The sequence below is a fragment of the Thermobia domestica genome, chromosome 5 (assembly GCF_964235325.1).
Source record: "Thermobia domestica chromosome 5, izTheDome1.hap1.1, whole genome shotgun sequence".
NCBI classification, from domain to species: domain Eukaryota; kingdom Metazoa; phylum Arthropoda; class Insecta; order Zygentoma; family Lepismatidae; genus Thermobia; species Thermobia domestica.
In genome coordinates this window covers 223,795,602-223,818,232 of record NC_137458.1, presented here as the reverse complement: position 1 = coordinate 223,818,232, position 22,631 = coordinate 223,795,602, and the positions used below count along the sequence as shown (strand labels likewise).

The window sequence follows — 22,631 nt, the reverse complement described above, 5'->3', positions numbered from 1 at the left end:
AGCACAGTGGCGTATTTAGGGGGGATTCCGGGCTTAAGCCCCCCCCGAAATCTTACTTACTATAGTAAAGTATATGAAATATCTTGCAGAATTTTCACATTTTCAGGCAAATCCTTCCCCCCCCCCCCGAAAGTTAGCAAAGCTCTACCCGAAACAAAATCGTAAATACACCACTGTGTTAGCATATAACAAAGCAGAAAGTACTGCAGATATGGTGATTTTTCTTAAAGTTGGAACATTAGAAGCAGCTGAAAACTTACTTATGTTAAATTGTATTCTAATTTTATAGTTTTTTGAAGATAGCAACAAACTCTGATAGCAACAAGACCAAAAATGAATAAGTATGTTTTGTACATGGAAATTTACCTATAATATGATTATGAAAGCATCAAAAAATAATGTAATTTTAATCCTGGTCACGTTATCTCATTTTGTTAATTATACTGACTATGGCAAGCTTCTCGTAACAAAATATTTCGTTATGCAATTTTAGTAATTTGTTTCTTATGGTTAATTGTTGTATCATAACATGCAACTGATATGCACTTCTTAGTACTGCCATTTTTTGACAATCAAGGAATACTTCTTCTAAGTCAATTTACCGTAGTTATTGATGCATTGAATGTTTCTTTTTCTGAATTCAAAATTCGTTATCACTGAGTTTTTACAAGAGTATTGATCTCACAATTCCTTGACTTTCAACAACAATCATCCTTCGATTGTTGGTATTTGAGGTTTACGTTCTTCTCGCTGTATCGCTGACGGTAATGGTCGTGTCGACATAAATTTGAGAATTTACGCACTGTTTTAGAAAGTATATCGATTGCTCATTTATTCTCATTACATTCTAAGATATTAGGGTTTGATACCTAAATTTGAAGGTGAAAGTTTGAAATTTTGGAATTCGGATTCTTTACGTGAATGTAACTAACATTATACATTTTAACAGCCTATTTCTTTCCATACTTATCTGCTTTTATGTGATGCAAGTAGCTTCATTATTACTGCGCATGTTACAGTTGCATCATTACCATTTTTATTTAATTTTGAAATAAATCCTTTTAATTCAATTTTGCATATAATTATGAACAAAGTTAGTGAATATAATTTTTATTTTTATGTTTGTGTTCAAAGAAGCAAAGGACATTCTGTATTTTCCTTTACTATCTAAAAGTAAGACATTCTGTATTTTCCTTTACTATCTGAGAGTAAGATGTTTTCTTTATTTATTCTGTATACCTGTCGTTGCGGCGAGGACATTTGAAAGACCCTTCTATTGTCTCTTAATACCACTGCCTAAGCCACACGCGTAGAAAAAGAGACCACACATACAGAGGACCCTCCGTGAGCTCAAAAGAAGGAAAACAAAACAGCTTTTAGCATCTTTTTTGCGAAACATAGTAAAGTCTGCACAAATTGAAAGAAATCCAAGTGGAAAATAATCTCTATGAATTTGTCAAAATCACATCATAGACCATATGTCGCCACGCATACCAAGATAAAATTTTGACACAGGTCTGTAACTTGGTTCAAAAGCACGCACGAGACTACGAGGCGCCGAATCAACCCCTATAAAAATTTTATATATAACATGTGAAATTTGAAGAAAGCACGTATGTTGGAGAGACGACGCTCGAACACCGTAAATAGGCGGAGACCAAGAAAATAAAAATTGAGGATACCAAAATAATCTGACCAATGAAAGAAAATTAAGGGGGAGCAAAAACGCAGTTAGGGGCTTGTCTGAAACAATCGAGAAGTTGAGAATTCAAAATTCCAGGTCAGTCAGTCCGTCAGTGAGTGGTAGTGAAGAAACCGGGAAGAACTGTGTTCAAAAACTTTCACCGGGAGCACACACACACACTACACTAAGTCAAACGTCAATTAAGAAACAGTATGCGAGACTAGGTTAACAAGTAGCCCGGTGGACGATGTTTCAGCAACACTAAGGTATAGGCAGTTATACTTAGATTTTCTGCAAATTACAAAAACCTTAATAAACTGATTTCACTAAGACGCTACGATTACTAACTAGACGTGAAAACAAACTTTAACGGTGCCTACACACTTTCAAACAGCAGTTAGACTAGCCCTAACAATACGAAATTAGTTTGAAATTGTCATGAACACTTCGTAAAAACATTTAAATATAATTAGTCCGTGCGACACAACACTCACGACACAAAGAGTGATGGTGCAATGTAATAATTGGAATTTTTAGTGCAGAAAAGTGCATTGTTGGAGAGATGAATCAGCGGAACAGTGCTTATTTCGATGGACGTCGCCCCTGGCACTTCAGAAGTAAGACTCAGGAGAAGTCTGAGGACAGAACTCAGGATCCAAGACATTCGATGCGCAGGCATGGAAAGAGGAGACGTAAGGACCTCTGTATGTATGGTCAGCGCCGTGGCAACAACAAAAGTGGTCAGCGCCGTGGCAACAACAAAAGTGGTCAGCGCAGTGGCAACAACAAAAGTGGTCAGCGCAGTGGCAACAACTAGTGTGGTCAAGGCAGTGGTGACGACGAAAGGTAGGATCCATCTAAATTATTTTTTTAGTAGAAAACGGAAAAATTCTCAGCATTAAGTAAGAATGCAAGACGTTCTCTCTACGAAAATTAAAGTCCGGAAATAGTTTAGACTTCCAAACATAATTCCATCGCATTGAGAATAGACATTATAATTCGAACTTGAGCTATCAACGATTAGATTGTTTTTACCTTCAAGTCAGCCTACATTGAACTGTAGAGACACTTTGCCAATTTTACTTATGTAGTATGTGATATTAGTGACCGCATCATTCTCATTCAATATATATTAATCCCTATATTTTTGTCTTTGTCACTCATGAAGCATAATTAAGGATAAAAAGAGATAAACTAGATGTAAACAAAATATATGTAGACTTTTTAGTGGCTCAAATGGTGCAATTCTTGATAATATATGACTATTAAGTATTCAAATTAGAATGTTTAAATTAATATGCCGTGAAAATGCGTCTAAGCCATTGACAGGCACTTTTTTATGTAAGATAATTAAAAACCAAGGTTGATAATTTTTTTTAAAAGTGTAATCAGTATATTGTTTAAATTCTATGGAATCACTGCCTGTAAAGTCATTTACAAAGGAGTTGGTAACTGAGTAAATTCATCTCAATCAATATGGTCATAGGAGCTTTATAAAAATCTGTATCATGTCTCAATGAAAGTATTCGACGTAAAGAGCTTAAATGTTAATTACTAATCAGCAAAACGCGAATAATCTCACGATTAGTCATTTTTGTTAGAGATACGGAATCTGTTATTAAGAACGGAACAGCTTTTAGATTCTATCATGAAAAGTATGTATTAGCAATAACCATGAAGCAGGCTAAGCAAAGCCGCATTGAATGAATTATTCTGATCCTCAAGGCAATAGAGCGATCAGAAGTCTATGCGCATAGACCACACTAATTACGACAACCTACGGATACATGCGTATGTTACTGTTGCAACATAAGAGAAATCATGAAAAATAGATACATTTGTCTAAAAATTTCTTTCAAAAGACGTCTTTGCATTTATTATGAATATTCTAGTATAGATTGTATTCTGTGTATGTATGCATGCTTATATTTATGATTTATCTGTGTGTATTTGTGTCTTTATATTTTGCTATATTCGCTAATATGTGTGTATATATGTGTTATGCATGGTTAAGTCACAATATTAATCACATTGATATTATGTATGAGGTATTCTTGTTGCTTATGATGATATCAATTTTAATATCAGGCGTAATTATCTCCAATTCTCAGTGATAACTAAGAACAATTAGAAGTCAGGCTTAGGCTTACTCATTTTCTTTAGCTCATTCTGTTTTTCTCTCAAATTTCTCACTAAATTCTAAAGTCATGACTTAGTCCAACTTATTTCGACCTATTTCAACTTATTTCGATTTATTACTATTTCAATGTATTCCAACTTATTCGGGAATATATATATTAATTTTTGCTTAACTTAAATCGTAGGTAATTAAATTCAGGTTCCATCACATTATACAAATCTTAAATTAATAATTTTAGGAATATAATTGGTCATAAAGTATCAGCTGGTCAACGCTAATCTTTTCTTATCCAATGTTACGTAAATAGGTATTTTTAAATGTAAGGTCGTAAATTAACCAGCTTGTATTGTACTCGTTATGAAAGGATAATCAATCGTAAGTTTCAGATATGACTGTTTATGTATATCGATCTCACTAGTTTGTTTATGTATGTCAAGTTACTGGTAATAAGTCATTCAAGCAGGAGATCAAGAAAGAAAACAGATGTAATTCACTTAAATTAATTTTGGTGCTAAGGCCTTCTGCCTTATTTTTCACACTTGTTATCACAATATTCCAAATGCAGCGTTAATTTTCATCATACTCGATTTTTTTAAATCTAAACATTTTGTTTGTTTTTATTCATTAAAGCTTTTATTGTTTTGTTAACCTAAAATTCGTGAGCCTTTTCTTTCATAAACAAATTACATCCCTAACCTCAACGGTATTTTTTTTAAGTCTGTTAGGCCAAACTGTTAAGGCAATATAGGCAATTTTCTAATTCTATCTGCCATGGACTGAATTGAACTGATTTTCATGATCTTTCAATCAAAATTTTAAATTCAACATGTTTGTTTATTTCTTGCATTATTATTATTATTATTATTATTATTATTATTATTATTATTATTATTATTATTATTATTATTATTATTCAATTTTCATGGGAAGTGAAAATCAGTCTAGTTCGTCCCTACAAACTAGAAATTACAGGAAGATTCTTTTTCAGCATTGCAGCATGTGGATACATGGATACAAGTGCGAATAAAATTAATTTTCGTTTGCTCTCGGTTTAGGGGATCTTATTTCCCTAAAGCCCTGGGATACCGCGGGGAGATAGGATTTTCCAAACCGTGAAATCAGTCCTTATCGAGTCATAAACCAGTTAATTCAGAGAAGGGAGACTTTAACGGTGGTGCACATGATAGCAATGGTAACACCCGGAAAACGAACCCAAAACTCCTTACTCAAAATAATTTTTATTTTTAATTTCATTTCTAATTTTTACACGCATATTGGACTTAATAAACTGTACGAATTATAGATATCTCTAAATAGAAACCGAATCGAACCGTTCATATAGGTCTTTTGCTTCTAATGACATGCACTATCATTTTCCAAAATATCGAACCTTCCTCCTAGGACACCTTGTATATCCTGACTTTCTTTCTACCTTAAAAAACAATGATTTTCTACTTTTACACTTTCTCAATGATTCTGACATGCAGGTTGATTTTGACATCCATCTTCAGGTTGTTACTTATTGAAACGGTTTGCTCATGTAATAATTATATTGTTTCTACATAAATTTTTAGTTGCTATCTGATTTAACTCGACACTCAATCTAAAAATAGGTATCTACGGCAATCTGGGGAGGTAAATGGGCTGGAGCATGATCCTGATTGCATCATCTCCGTGAGTGCCGAAGTCCAGAAGGTATAAAACCTTTACATCTACATACAGTCCTTAGGATTTCATGCTTGTTTAGCAAGGGGAGCAAAGTGTACTTCTATTTACTTGACCTGATTTAATTTTTTCTTCCCTCCTAGAATTTCAATGACGCACTTCGGATCTTATGAGTATCCCTGCATTATGGCTTGCTTTTAAAAACGTATTTGGGTCTAAGATTGTTTTTTAAATTTGAAAATGCATAGAAATCGGATGATACCTTGTTTAAAACTTCTTGTATCAGGTTTTTGTTATAATACGGACTTCGTTCAAAATAATTCTATTCTACCTTGATTGACCCCTATTGTTCCACAACGTTAAATAATTTGTTATGTTTGTAAGTATTGTTGTTATCAGTATCTATGACAATAATTGGAATGATGTTATGGTCAAATTAGTGGTTCCGTTTACCAATTGAATTCACTGTTTTTGATTTATGTGATATACACTAATTAGTTGTTCGAGTCCAGTATGAATGCGTATTGCACTGTGAAAGAGAAATATTTTACTTCCAATGCTTTCATGTTTAACTTTTTGAATTACTCGAGTATTTCAAATTGATGATGATGTTGCAATTATAACAAAGGTAACAATAATGTTCATTATCATTTACGTATTTGTGTTTGAAGTTGAACGTCCAGTTCCAGCACCGAAACAATATGTTTCATTGACTTACAGTTTTATTAAGATTCCAATTAGCTAGATACGCGTAAAATCGAGACTCATTACAGGAGGGTCATTTCATTATAGTTCGCACTGTGCAACACAAAAATGTTACAGTGTTTTTATGAAATACTGATATTGATTGACTTATACAGTATAAGCAAACAGAGGGGGACGCTTAAGAACTCGCATCTCTCCACACCCGTTTTCAATGGTGGCTGCTTGTGGTAGAGTTGTTGATATCTCGCAATTCGATCTGAATCTAAAGGTTCACCTTGTTTTTCAAACACAGTGAATAATTCCAGCTGTAGACCACCATACAACAGTAATTATAATCGTTGAGGATTTAGGGATCTTGAACATAAACATAATATAATAAGTAGCTCTTCGGTCGTCGGTAATTGCGGTAACAATCATATTGCTAGGAACATTTTTCGATAATTCATCAGCATCAGCACTTATTTTGATTGAATGTGCTTTGTTCATTGGACACAGAACATGGATATGCTAGTACCAATTTTCCCACCTTACTTATTGCAGCTGGACTCCGAATGACGGTGGCAATATGTATGTATCCTCGTCGCCAAAAGTGCCTTTACATCGCCGTGACGGGTATGTGACCACGCAGTACTCTAAGGAAGGGATGGTTGCATAAGAAATTGTGATTAATTTTGAAGAGTTTTTATTTTGACTAGAGAAATAACGTAGGTATAGGGAGTAAAGGCATAGATTAGAAGCATCAGCGCACTGTCCTCTCTGAAAAGATTCAGTTTTTCAATTTACTGTCTTATATGTTAAGTTAATAACTGCTAACAACTGCTGCTAGCGCTTTTCACTCTTCAGGACTTTACTACGACATGTTCGCAGGACACTTTTCTAAGTCCTAAATGTGTGCGTGAATTATTTCATTCCTCTCACTGTAATTATTTGAGAATGGAAACTGATTACGCTGAACGTGAATATATTTCGCTGTCGTAAAGCAAGGATCATAATAAATGTAGATAAGGTTCTTATTATTATACAAAACACAGAATTATTTATTCCGTATATAGAACAATATAATACAGTAACTAGAAACATCATAATCACTTATGCCCGCAGGATTTTTTCCAACGGGGGAAAGGCAAAATACCGATATAGAGTTTTTCATTTTATTGCCCTATATATGTTAAGTTAAAATCCATAACATTAATATTGATAGCGTATATCGTCTTTCGCCGCTGTAGCTGATTAGTCAAAACATTCATCTCCAGACATGATGTCGAGAGAATAGAAAGAAAGAGATATGAACAGTGGCGTAATTAATTTTACTGCGCCCTGGATCGATCGATTATTGATTTACTCATACTCCACCAGGCCCCGTCCCAGGTATTTCAGCTGCTGCCTTATATATAGGGTTCCATGTCAGAAGGGCAGACAAAATGGCAAACACAGAAAGGCCCGAGTCAAAACGGCCCGCGACAAAAGGGCCAGACCGAAAAGGCCCCGCGCGAAACGTGCCCGGGTGAAAAGATCTCCACAACAAAATGGCCTGAGTCAAAAGGGCCCGAATTAAAACGTCTCTCATAAAAAGGGCCCTGGCCAAAAGGATCACACAAAATAGAACCCGTGTCAAAAAGCTCTGCGTCAAAAGTGCCCTGTCAAAAAGGGGCCCCGCTACAAAAGAGCCCAAGACAGTCATGCATCAAAAGGGACCGAGTTAAACAGTCTCCGCAAAAAAGGGCCAGAGTCAAAAGGGGTCGAATCAAAACGACCCATATCAAAAGGGCCGAGTCAAAAGGGTACCAAGACAAAAGAGTTCTAGTAAAAAAGAAACTGCCTCAAACAAGCCCGGGTCAAAGGGGGCCACGCTACAAAAGGGCCCCAGCCAAAACGGCCCTGCGTCTAAAGTGCCCGGGTGAAAAGGTCTCCGCAACAAAAGGGACTGAGTCAAACGGGCCCGAATCAAAACGCCCCTTATAAAAAGGGTCTCGCCAAAAGGGTCCCACAACAAAAGGACCCGAGTCAAAAGGTCTTATGTCAAACGAGCCTGGGTCAAAAATGGGCGTCGCTGCATAAGGGCTCCGTCAAACGGCCCAGCATCAAAGGGACCCGATTCAAAGGGTATCCGCAAAAGAGGGCCCGAGTTTGATCACCTTTCATCAAAAGGACCTGGGTCAAAAGGGTCTCGCGACAATCGGGCCCTGCGTCAAACAGTCCCTGGTCAAAATTGCTCCGCTACAAAAGACCTGAGTCAAAACGGCCCCACGTCAAAAGGACTCGGATCAAACGTCTCAGCAACAAAAGGGCAGGAGTCAAAAGGGCTCGGGTCAAACATCTCAGCAACGAAAGGGCAGGAGTCAAAAGGGCCCGAATCAAAACAACCCTTATTAAAACAGCTGGCTCAAAAGGACCTCACGACAAATGAGACCAAGTCAAAAGGAACCTTCCTTAAACGAGCCCGGGTCAAAAGGTATCCCGCTCCAAAAGGGCCCGAGTCAAAACTTCCCCGCGTCAAAAGGTCCCGGGTCAAAAGATCTCGGCAAATAAAGGAATGAGTCAAAAGAGTCCGAATCAAAACGCCCTTCATAAAAAGGAGTCGGGTTAAAATGGTCCCACGACAAAAGAACCCGAGTCAAAAGGCCCTGCGTCAAACAGGCCCGTGTCAAAAAGGGGCCCCGCTACAAAAGGGTAAGAGTCAATCGGGCCTGCGTTAAATGGGACGGGTTAAATGTCTTCGCAACAAAAGAGCCGGAGTCAAAAGACCCGAACCAAAACGCCCCAAATCAAAAGAGCCCGGGTCAAAAGAGTCACACGACAAAAGGTCTTGAATCGCAAGGGCTCAGCGTAAAACGGGCCCGGGTGAAATGGGGCTCCAATACAAAAAGCCTAAGTCAAACGGCCCTGTGTCAAAAGGGCCTGGAACAAAAGTCTACGCAACAAAAGTATCCGAGTCAAAAGGGGGCGAATCAAAACTCCCCTCATCAAAAGGGCCCGGATCAAAAGAGTCCCACGACAAAAGGACCCTGCGTCAAACGGACCCGGGTCAAAAGTGGTCCCGCTACAAAATGTCCGAGTCAAAACAACCCCACGTCGAAAGGGCCCAGGTAAAAGGTCTGCGCGGAAAAAGGGCCCGAATCATAAGGGTGCTGCGTGAAAAGAGCCTGGGTCAAAAGGGTTCTGCGACAAAATGGCCGGAGTCAACAGGGAACTATGTCAAACGGGCCCTGGTCAAAGGAGCACCGCTACAAAGTGCACGGGTTAAAATGTCCAGGTGTCAGCTGTGCCTAAGTCAAAACTCCTCGCTTCAAAGTCACAAGTCAGGAAGGCCCCGCGTCAAAAGGGCCCGGTAAATACGGTTTCACGGGTAAAAAGCTTTAGATCAAAGCAAGATTGGAGATCAAGCATGCACAAAGGTTTTGTGTCCTGTTAGTAAATTGAAGTGTTTGTGCAAAAGAAGGAAATATATCTGTGGTTGTTAGTAACAAATAAGAAATTTGAATTGTAATATTAGTTTTGTTTGCTTGTTGATTGGTTTGCAACAATCGCTTTCGCTTAAGTCGTTGTCCATGAAAATTTGCTTGCATTCCCGTCATAGGCGGACTGGGTGTATTAGGGCCTAGGCCGCGGTTATCATGGAGGGCCCTCAGACTATAACACCAATTTCTAAAATATCCTACAATCAGTGGCGCAACCAGCTATGCGCTCGGGGGCTCATGCCTCCCCGAAACAAACCTGGTCTATCTTATACAGCCGCGCTGCAGACAAATTTCGGTGAAATTTCAAAATAGATCAATGCATAAATGAATATTGAATTAAATCAATGCACTGTCGAAAGAGAAATACACAGAGAAAAACCCTACATTAATTTCTTAGAATAATAAATGTTAGTAAAGAGTGCGTCATTTTATGCAAAAACATACATGAATAAAATAATAATTATAGTGAAAATTTTAAACCTTGTAACCGTTAATAATAGGGAATTTGTCAATTGGAATTTTCATTTTAAGGTTTTTCTTAGCAAGTTAATAATAAGGATAACTAAATTGCTTGTAATGAGAATTCAAACTTTCGATTTTGTCCATATCAAATGGTGCAGCACGTCGTTTGCGGACTACTGTATTGGATATTCTTGTCCCCTCCCGAAATAAATTCCTGGTTGCGCCAGTGCGTACAATGAACATATGCGATGAGCCATCGCGTTAAGTAGTGGTAAATTCGTTATTACATGATAGTTTTTGCAAGCTATGATTTTTTATTGGTCATTGGAAATTTGATGTCATAGCAAACACAGGATTTCCAGAAACAAACTTTCAAGAGAATATTTTATAATAATTATTGTATTGCCACACGGGGTGTCTAAAAAGTCTCCTGACTTAGGATAACTGTTATTATCAGTTACAACAAAATGTAAGAGGAGATACCGTCTTCAAATAAAGCTTTTAATAGACAGTAACTTCATTCATTTATGTTCTGGGTCCAGGTAAATGGTAACGCTGCATTTTCATGTAACATTATGCGCATATAGAGCGTACAGCCCGAACGGCTTGTCCGCTTTGAAAAATTCTTGCACTTTAGATTGAAAACATTATATTTGGAGACGCTTTCCCCTCCTACATTTTGTTGTAGCTCTGATAATAAGAGAGTTACCGTATGTCATGGAACTTTTGAGACACACTGTATAGTAGCTGAAACACTAAACAAATAATAGCCAATAGCTTTTTACTATGGAAAGAACAGAACAGCTTACTGAAAATTGTAACAAACAACTAATAATAACTTTTGACTCTGGAATGAACACGACGTTTTGCTGAAAATGAAAAACACTGCTGAACCACTAAACAACTAATAATTTTACAACATTAAGATTCCTCTCAGTTCAGATTATGAATGGCAGAGTTCCTGAATAACTTCGTTCACAGACACTAAATTTAACATATCTCTTTCCATTTTCATTAGTAAAAATGTGTTCAAAATGTCTTAACACAAATTAGCTCTGAGACTTGTTTACTCTCTAACTTTAACTTTGAGAAGCACCTTTCACATGTCACTTGTGTGCATGGTAGAGTCAACGCATGTTTGTATGCAATGTATAAATTATTAAAACAACTAGACTGACAGAAATTGGTACAAAAGTTTCGCTGCACAAGACAAAAAATTTTTACACAATGTGTTTGCAGCATCATTATCACTCTTGCCGTGAATCCCGTCCAAAATGTTCCATCTCCCATAGCATGCTCAGATGCATAATCATCATCATCTTCTTCTACGGATTCAGGGGCATCATTCTCTTCAGGATCATCAAAAACCAGAACGTTTTGTGACAGCATACACGATAAAGAACTGCTGGAGCTCTTTGTATATTTCCTCCTATTTTATATTTAGTTTTTTCGCAAGAACTCTGAAAGTTCCTGCAGACACACCATTCTTCCTGATTTCCGAAAAGTGCTTGGGATCCAGCATTTGGAGTTCATTTGGCTGCTGAAATCTATCACTGACTCATGTAACAGCTGTATTCAGAATTTTCGTTGAAGTTTTTTTTTTTATTCTGAATAAATCGTTTTCACTTATATTTAAGTTCTTTTCCAGTTCAACTGCCGCAAGCTCTTCTAACATTTTGTTCTTCTTTAAGATTCTTCTGGGCGGAAAGTCTTTTTCCATTGCAATATCTACACCAGATTGCACAAGCTGTTTTTTTTACACAAAATATTTTTGTATTTTCGTAAAGCTTAAACAGACATCTTTCGCCTCTATTTTCTTCTGAAACTGCTGCAGCAAATTGTCTACAAGTCTCCAGGTTGTACGATAGTCCAATCCGTGAGGCTGCAGGTATTTTGAAACATGCTTCGTTTCTGTAAACAAGTCTTGAAACACAGAGCACATCATTACAGTGTTAAATTCTGTCAATTTATTCAGCAAAGTTTAGCTTGAAATGTTGATTTCGCATTAAAACTTCTGTCCTGTACATCATCATTGAGGAACAATAAAAATGAAAGAAATCTTGATGATGATAGACAGTCGTCTCGTCTTGGCTTCATGTTTCGTAGCGAAACTCGTTAGTGTCGACTACCGCATTCAGTGCCTTGTTTTTGCTACACAATCGTGTTGCACCAACTTGTTGAACTTTTCGTAGTTTGTCATGTCCCTCGTGGCTTGTATCAATCATTTTCTTCCAAACATTCTTTCTTTTGTAGTATTCAGACAGAACACGGCACTGGTTTCAACCACACCAAATAAATTTGCAGCTTCAGAGATCTACTCACAAGTAAACCTTAAGTTTGGGTGAATTGAGTTGCTGACTGAGACACATATGAGAAAGTAGTACTAAATGTGGTCAGTATTTCAGTGAAGTTGTAGGTGCGAAGCTCCAGGGGTTTAGGAGATACAGCTACCAGAAAATCACATGGAAGTACAGAATAGTCTTCATACAGTTGGAGGTAAAAGCTCTGTAAGACCTCTTGTAACGACAAAAGGTGAATAACAAATATATGGGTACATATTAGGACTAGGGGGAAGTCATATAGTAAGGTATACCTGACGGCGGCCATCTTGAAATCCGCAATTTTGAATTAAGGTTAAGTTTTTAAAATAGGAATAGGATCATGTGATACATGATTTAAGGCGCAAATTTAATCAGAAGAACAATGGTGACGTTAATTTTGATTTACGAGCAATTGGTAAAAACTTACAGGGAAATTAAATATTACATTTATTACACATCATTTGTTTGAGACAGAGTGTGCTATGTTTGATGTATGTATCTACTAGAAAAATGTATCATGATAGGGCAGTAACAAAGAGATGTATAGACGGAGGAAAAGCAAATGATACCATTTGGCATTGGTGTAGAAACTGCTTTAAATGATTAATATACATCATAGTAGCCATCCTCTCAGTTCAGATTATGAATGGCAGAGTTCCTGAATAACTTCGTTCACAGACACTAAATTTAACATATCTCTTTCAATTTTCATTAGTAAAAATGTGTTCAAAATGTCTTAACACAAATTAGCTCTGAGACTTGTTTACTCTCTAACTTTAACTTTGAGAAGCACCTTTCACATGTCACTTGTGTGCATGGTAGAGTCAACGCATGTTTGTATGCAATGTATAAATTATTAAAACAACTAGACTGACAGAAATTGGTACAAAAGTTTCGCTGCACAAGACAAAAAATTTTTACACAATGTGTTTGCAGCATCATTATCACTCTTGCCGTGAATCCCGTCCAAAATGTTCCATCTCCCATAGCATGCTCAGATGCATAATCATCATCATCTTCTTCTACGGATTCAGGGGCATCATTCTCTTCAGGATCATCAAAAACCAGAACGTTTTGTGACAGCATACACGATAAAGAACTGCTGGAGCTCTTTGTATATTTCCTCCTATTTTATATTTAGTTTTTTCGCAAGAACTCTGAAAGTTCCTGCAGACACACCATTCTTCCTGATTTCCGAAAAGTGCTTGGGATCCAGCATTTGGAGTTCATTTGGCTGCTGAAATCTATCACTGACTCATGTAACAGCTGTATTCAGAATTTTCGTTGAAGTTTTTTTTTTATTCTGAATAAATCGTTTTCACTTATATTTAAGTTCTTTTCCAGTTCAACTGCCGCAAGCTCTTCTAACATTTTGTTCTTCTTTAAGATTCTTCTGGGCGGAAAGTCTTTTTCCATTGCAATATCTACACCAGATTGCACAAGCTGTTTTTTTTTTACACAAAATATTTTTGTATTTTCGTAAAGCTTAAACAGACATCTTTCGCCTCTATTTTCTTCTGAAACTGCTGCAGCAAATTGTCTACAAGTCTCCAGGTTGTACGATAGTCCAATCCGTGAGGCTGCAGGTATTTTGAAACATGCTTCGTTTCTGTAAACAAGTCTTGAAACACAGAGCACATCATTACAGTGTTAAATTCTGTCAATTTATTCAGCAAAGTTTAGCTTGAAATGTTGATTTCGCATTAAAACTTCTGTCCTGTACATCATCATTGAGGAACAATAAAAATGAAAGAAATCTTCATGATGATAGACAGTCGTCTCGTCTTGGCTTCATGTTTCGTAGCGAAACTCGTTAGTGTCGACTACCGCATTCAGTGCCTTGTTTTTGCTACACAATCGTGTTGCACCAACTTGTTGAACTTTTCGTAGTTTGTCATGTCCCTCGTGGCTTGCATCAATCATTTTCTTCCAAACATTCTTTCTTTTGTAGTATTCAGACAGAACACGACACTGGTTTCAACCACACCAAATAAATTTGCAGCTTCAGAGATCTACTCACAAGTAAACCTTAAGTTTGGGTGAATTGAGTTGCTGACTGAGACACATATGAGAAAGTAGTACTAAATGTGGTCAGTATTTCAGTGAAGTTGTAGGTGCGAAGCTCCAGGGGTTTAGGAGATACAGCTACCAGAAAATCACATGGAAGTACAGAATAGTCTTCATACAGTTGGAGGTAAAAGCTCTGTAAGACCTCTTGTAACGACAAAAGGTGAATAACAAATATATGGGTACATATTAGGACTAGGGGGAAGTCATATAGTAAGGTATACCTGACGGCGGCCATCTTGAAATCCGCAATTTTGAATTAAGGTTAAGTTTTTAAAATAGGAATAGGATCATGTGATACATGATTTAAGGCGCAAATTTAATCAGAAGAACAATGGTGACGTTAATTTTGATTTACGAGCAATTGGTAAAAACTTACAGGGAAATTAAATATTACATTTATTACACATCATTTGTTTGAGACAGAGTGTGCTATGTTTGATGTATGTATCTACTAGAAAAATGTATCATGATAGGGCAGTAACAAAGAGATGCATAGACGGAGGAAAAGCAAATGATACAATTTGGCATTGGTGTAGAAACTGCTTTAAATGATTAATATACATCATAGTAGCCATCTTGAATTCCGCATATTGTATACTACACAATATTTTTAAATAAAAAGAGATATGTGTTGAGTTTTGATTTTGAGTTTAACGCAGTGGCAAGGCCTGAGGGGAGACAGGGTAGACAGCGTTTACCCTTTAGAATGTTATATGTATTAAGCCATTAAGCCTAAATTACTAACTTGAAATTTTGCAATTTAGATTCTGAACTTAAAATTTCCTATAATTTATTCTCAGCTTTTTTTTAATGCTTCCGTATGAAAGATAGAAAGCAATGGGTCTCCCGAAACCTTGAACATTATTCCTATAGAAGCGTAGGAGAACAAACAGCTACGTGAGAAGTTAAAGTCCAAAGACTCGTGCTATGTAGTACAGTGAAACCTCTCTAAAGCGGACAGTCATGGGGAATCACAAATTGTCCGCTATAGAGAGGTGTCCGCCTTAGAGAGGTTTCAATATTTTATGACGTAAATTAGTAAACAAGGTAATACGCAATTAGAAAACAAATATTTTTGCATGAATCATGTATTTACGAATATTACAAAAATGCCTGAATTATCCTCCGCCACCCAATACTCTATGTTCGAGGCACAACATGGAAATAAGATGATTTAGTTCTCTGCTCTTTACACTTGCTACTACTTACTACATTTTCGGTATGTTGTTTTAATTTGTGAGTTAATTGCAGTTCAGTAGTGTCTTTTTTCAGACAATATATGTACCCGCGGGCCACAAATACCAAACTTGTCTTCTGCTTGCTTACAGATTCTAGCGGAGCAGTACCATAACGTGCCATCCCAAATTGTGGGTAACTGTCAAACACTTTTCTGTCTAAAACAGTTTGGGTGGGAGTGGATGCAAGCGAAGGACATGAGAGTGTTCTTAAACAGAGACTTTGTCTGGGTTGCTAAGCAGCCAGTCGAGGAGGCAAAATGTCACAATGCTTCCTTGATGACACATGTATGAATTACTAAAAATGTATTTTTACTGCACTTTCCAACTTGTTTCTAGAGAAAGTGTCCGTAATACGGAGATAAATAATACCTATAAAAGACAGGAAAGACTGTCAGTGTCCGTACTAGAGTGTCCGCTTTAGAGGTTTATCAATTTGTTTTTTCCTATTACAGTGTTTGGGGATTACAAAATATGTCCGTAGAGGTTTCACTGTAGTACTTGCGAAAAGACAGTTGCTGTTCTGACTACGTTTACAGGGCTACCTATCTTCATTTTAAGCTGGATTTGTAAGTGACAGAAACAGACCGCTATTTCTTCTTATTTGTTTTTATTTTAAACCATCTTTCGAGCTCCTTCTATAAAAATGTTAAATTGTTGTAACGTACCCTTGAAGAACATTAGTATATATATATTGTCCCTATATGTCTCCAACATAAAAAAAAAAAGACTCCCTAACGAAAAGTTTAGATGCATTGGCAATTCTATCACTTTTATCTTTTCGAGAGTGACAAGTACTTTTACATGTCCCGGTAAATGCTCCCCCCCCGGTTCGAATTTTGAAAAAGAGAAACCTTTTTGTCTTGGTCTGGGGCCTGGATCAAGGTATCCGTGACCAAATTTTGGTAACTCGGTCCGCTGGCGCACACAGACACAAAGATAGATAGATAGACACAAACAAACTCTACTTTATTTATATTAGATTCTTCGCTCAATAATTGTGCAGATGAAAGATTTGAAAAATAAAAAAATCTGGTCATTGCAGAACTAATAAATTATAGAATATTTAGTATGCATCAACAAATTATTCCATACGGCAAACTGAATGACTTGATATCCACCTTTCCTAATACTTTTTGCTCAGATCAGCTTAAGAATGAACTTATCAACATATGTTCCGATAGAATAAACACATTTCTCTTCCCGAATACTTGAAGTATATTCTCAGTAATGAACCTCAAAGCATATATCAGGAAACAACGAAGCTGCTAAATATGGTATTGAGCATTCCATCAACTCCAGTTTTTTGTAAACATTCAATGAATGCCCTGAAAAGAGTGTAACTTACTTAACGAACAGCATGACAAACTTTCTGAATTACGGACACTTACAATAAAGAACTTGGTATGGAAGCTTTGTAGGATATTTGAATTCAAAGAAATAGCTATTAATATTTTCGCCGAAATGAAGAATAAGGTATGGAGCTCATTTTCAAGACTGTAAGGTATTAATTAGGTAAGTTATTTGGTATTAGGTATTAAGTTAGGTGTTGTAAGGTGTTTGTTTTTTTTATTTCTATCGTTTTTTTGTTTACTTTGCAGTTCATTTCTAAGGTATTTAGAAATGACTATACCTAAGAAGGGTATGGGGAAGTAATGCCCCCATTTCTTGCAAATGAGGTAACATTCAGAAATCTATGCTTCGAAAAAAAAATATTATTCACCAAATTTCACTACTTATTAATTTTATACTTAAAGGAAGAGATTAAACATATGCCTTAGAAATACTATATATATATATATATATATATATATATATATATATATATATATATATATATATATATATATATATATATACAGTGAAACCTGTCTATGCTGGCCAACATTAGTTCCATTGAAAAGTGGCCAACTTACAGAAAATAAGTATGATTCGTGTATTTTTAGAATAGGATTTCTAGTATTACTTGATTGTTAATAAGCAATGGCACGACAGCTACATGAAAATAATGTATATAGATCAATCATTTAACTACTTTTTGTTAATGAGCTACAAGTGTTTCCCTCGGAGCAAAAGATGTTTTGAGGAATGTTAAGGGAATTCATATTTCAAAACCTCCACTACCTTTTGACAAGAAGTCATGTGCCAATAGTTGAGAATTGATATGGTTAGCTTTAGCCTTGAGAATTTTCCGGAATTACTAAAGCTCCCCATTGATGAACGGAGCTGATAGGCTATAGCTAATGATTTTACCAAAACAGATAGGGTAAACAAATACGTGCAATCATTTCCGGAATTCCTGTACGTGCTTTTTCTTATTCATGTCTTCCTTCCCCAACCCTTTATCAGGGTAGTGTTCTAGCCTTTGACCTCCAAGAACAAATCTTAGGAATCTATGCTTCTTTGTCTCCACTTACAAATACAGAACATCTGACTCGCGTATGGGAATAAGAAAGAGTTAAGAAAAACAACAAAATGGTACTTTGCGTGGCCAAGATATGCAGGTAAATTTATCATTATCATCATAGGGTAAACATTGTTTCAATGTGGACAACTTCCAAGATAGACAGGTGGCCAAGTTGACAGGTTTTACTCTCTCTCTCTCTCTCTCTCTATCTATCTATCTATATCTATATCTATATCTATATCTATCTATCTATCTATCTATCTATCTATCTATATATATATATATATATATATATATATATATATATATATATATATATATATATATATATATGAACATACATTGCCCACTTTAATCTTTCCACGGAAATATCTCAAGAATGGTTGAACATAAAAGAACTGAACAAAAACTCAAATAAGAAATACCATGGGGTAAATCGAATGACGATATCGGGGTGCCCCCAGGGCCGCTCTTCAACTGGGCCTGAGGCCAACTTAAAAATTTTAAATGGAAACATGGGGCGAGTGACACTTCGTTCGATAGATCTTTAAAAACTGAAAAGCGATGTGGCAAACGGTTTTTCATATAGGTCACCGTATTCAAAATGGCCGCCAAAATATGTTACCTATATCAGATAAACGTCCAGTAGCACTAATATGAAAACGGTTGAACATAAATGAACCAAACCAAAACTCAAATAGGAAAGTCATGGGGCAAATCGAATAGTGTTATCGCGGTGCGCCCAGGGTCGCCTTCCATGGGGGCCCAGGCCCAACTTAGAATTTTTAAACGAAAATATGGGTCACGTGATACATCGTTCGATAGATCTTCATACACTTAACAGCGTTGTGGCAAAAGAATGTTCATATTGGTCACCGTTTTCAAAATGGGCGCCAAGACATGTTGCCTGTATCAGAGAAAACGTCCAGTATCACTAATATGAAAACGGTTGAAAATAATAGCGGATGAACAGAATAGAACTTCTATAGGAAATCACAGATGGTATTATTCATTCCACGCCTCGAGAACAATCCAATGGAGAAAAAGATTATTAAAGTATAAGTGATAATGCTAAAGAGGAAATCTAATTCTTAGAAAATTATCTTTCCGATCTCCTTCCGCAAGGGGTTAAGCGGAAATGAATGGTAAAAATTCAAATGAGAACCCCCACATTTACTTGCAATAGGTATGGTTTGTCTGAAACCCTTGGTTGAGTTGATTTGATTTTGGGTTTAACGTCTCGTTCAGCAGCGAGGCTATATGAGACGTGGACCTACTGATTAACGTGCAATCCGAACTACACGTGCTCCCGCCGGGAATCGAACTCGGATCTCCTACGCCAAAGGCGCGTACGCTAACCGCTTAGCCAAGGAGGAGCTCCTGAAACACTTGGGGTGTACAAGTGACTGGTACTGTAATGAACTAATATTCTGCAGACGACTTTTGAGAATACCAACGTTTCTACAGATTGTTCTGAAATTGCATCGTTCGACAAATTGGTTTCGCATTTCAGTTGATTCATTTTGCACAAATTATTTCATGCAATCAAAATGGAAGGTACCGTTTAACAAGAATTTTACCTACTTTTTTCTATTACAGACTTATATCTCATAAAAAACGTGTATCAGATAATTTTGTTGTGTAGATACAATTTCAAAAACTAAGGTTATCGTTTGGAATTTCACCGTTCCTTCCCGTCCCCTTCACCCACTTATCATTGGACCGTTTTCAAGGAATTAGATTTCCTCCTTTGTATTATGGCACCTTTACTCTAATCATCTCCTCCGTTGCAACATTTTCGAGCCGTGGAATGATAAATACCCTCTGTGATTTCCTGTAGAAGTTTTATTCTGTTCATCCATTATTATCTTCAACCGTTTTCATATTAGTGGTACTGGCCGTTTTATCTGATACAGGCAACATGTCTTGGCGGCCATTTTCAAAACGGTGGCCCATATAAACAATCTTTTGTCACAACGCTGTTTAGTGTATGAAGACCTATCGAATGAGGTATCACGTGACCCATATTTTCATATAAAACTTCTAAGATGGGCCTGGGCAAAGATGAAAGTCAGCCCTGGGGGCACCGCGACAACATTATTCGATTTGCCCCACGACTTTCCTATTTGAGTTTTTGTTTGGTTCATTTATGTTCAACCGTTTCCATATCAAAGCTATTGGACGTTTATGTGATGCAAGTAACATATTTTGGCGGTCATTTCGAACACGGTGACCGATATAAAAAATCTTTTGCCACATCGCTTTTTAGTTTTTAAAGATCTATCGAATGAAGTCTCACTCGCCTCATTTTTAATTTAGCCCCGGGCCCCCTTGAAGAACGGCCCTGGGGGCATCGCGACAGCGCCGTTCGATTTGCCCCATGGTATTTCCTATTTGAGTTTTTGTTCAGTTTATTTATGCTCAAACGTTTTCGAGATATTTCCGTGGAAAGATTAAAATGGGCCACCCTGTATATATAATGTGTGTGTCTACTACGCCACTGGTTTAACGTTCCGTTCAACAGCGACGCTATATAAAAAAAGGCGTGTGTGTCACAAATTCATGCTAGAATCTTCCTACAAACTACGTTCATCGTCCGTTCCAAAAGCATCGTAGTCTACATTATTTATTATTTCCGTAATTTCTCGGGGCGAAAATACGCCACTATCATAAGAACCACGACTTGTCGCGGTGGTATTCATAGCCAAAACCTCAACTAAAAAGAAGAAGGAATAGTAAGCAAACTACAAGAGGGATGTGAAACAACCATACACACTTCCACTGGTTAATAGAAAAGGGGAAAACAAAAATAGCTACATGTTTTTGCCTTTTGAGTACTCATATCTTTTTGGAAATATATACTTGACACATGTCATTTAAATCTCGCAATACGCATGAAGGTGAAAAATATTGGTGAAAAGTAAACAGAAGGGACTAGTTGTTGCTGCTGTTGTATTCTAACAGTCAACTCAATGTTCAACTAACGGAACTGACCTTCATAGGTACTGACTAAACGCCTTGTAACAAGAGGGCAACTAATTACCCATGGGTCTCTTGCAGCTACACAGCGAGCTGTGTGCGTTTTGAGTCACTCCCTCTCTAAGCCTCGCTGTGTTTGCGAAAATATTGTTCGCTTTTCTTGCCTTGGGGCAAGGATTAAGAAGGCACCCTTCCACACCTTGGAGAGTGGGACGGAGTAACATAAAATGATCGAAAGACGACCGATGTTAATGTAGAGTTAATAGTTTCGAGCAGTGGCGTATACTGGTTTGAAAGCATGGGCTACCACTGACCTGGTATATTATTATTATTGTTATTAATGATAATAATAGAAAAAGTAATAATAATAATAATAATCATAATAATAATAATTAAATTTGCATAACAATGAACGAAAAGTGGTTGTTTTTTTCTCTTTTTTGAACGTTTGTTTTGAGACCATCAGTGTTTTCCACCGTAAATGAAATTCCACCATACATTTACGCAGTTCTCGTGGATTACATTCGTAAAATGTAAATTTTTAAAAGTGTAACTTCCAACAAAAGCTGCCTTTGTTACTGACGTTGGTTGTCATTCCTTAACAGTCTTCGCAAAAATTCTGATTTTGTAACGTAATGCAAAATTCCAGACAGTCATTATAATTGTTATGTTTATTATCGCTATCTAAATCCCAAATTTTTGCGTTAACAAACTATTCTCGGGCCCTTTTGTTGCGGAGTTCTTTTGACCGGGGCCCTTTTGATGAGGGGCGTTTTGATTCGGGCCTTTTGACTCAGGCCCTTTTGTTGTGGAGACATTTTGACCCGGGCCCTCTTGACGCGGGGCAGTTTGACTTGGACCCTTTTATAGCGGGCCCATTTTTGACAAAGGCCAGTTTGACGCAGGCCGTTTTGACTTGGGTCATTTTGTCATGGGACCCATTTAACCGGGCTCTATTTATGAGGGGCGTTTTAATTCGGCTCCTTTCAATTCGGGCCCTTTTAACCAGGGGCCATTTGACTCGGGCGCTTTTGCAGTGGACCCCATTTTCACCTGGCCCGTTTGACGTAGGGCTTTTGACTTGGGTCATTTTGTCGTGAAACCCTTTTGACTCGGGCTCTGTTTTTGAGGGGCGTTTTGATTCGGCCCCTTTTGACCAGGGCCCGTTTGATGAGGTGGGTTTTGATTCGGGACTTCACTCGCGCCCTTTTGTTGCGGAGACCATTTGACCCGGGATCTTTGACGCGGGGCCACTTGACTAAGGAACCGCGGTGGCTCAGTGGTAGAACGTTAACCTCTGCTGCTTGGGACCCCGGTTTCGATCCCAGCCCACTCCAATTGAACTTCGAGTTAGACAAACACCGTGTGCGTGGATTTTCTCGGGGTTCTCCCGTTTCCTTCCCACTTTCTTCATTCCTCCATTTCATTCATTACTCATCATCACCGTCTCCCTTAGCCTAACCGGCATAATCGTTGGACGTAAAACTCAAAGATATTTCTATTCG

The 22,631-nt window shown here is 37.3% G+C and overlaps 1 protein-coding gene across 1 annotated transcript in view; it reads left to right on the top strand.

Moving 5' to 3' along the window:
* LOC145686414 (trypsin-like) overlaps nt 1-22,631 on the top strand; it is a 68,623-nt gene that overhangs the window by 16,510 nt on the left and 29,482 nt on the right. The gene's annotated exons all lie outside the window — the stretch shown is intronic.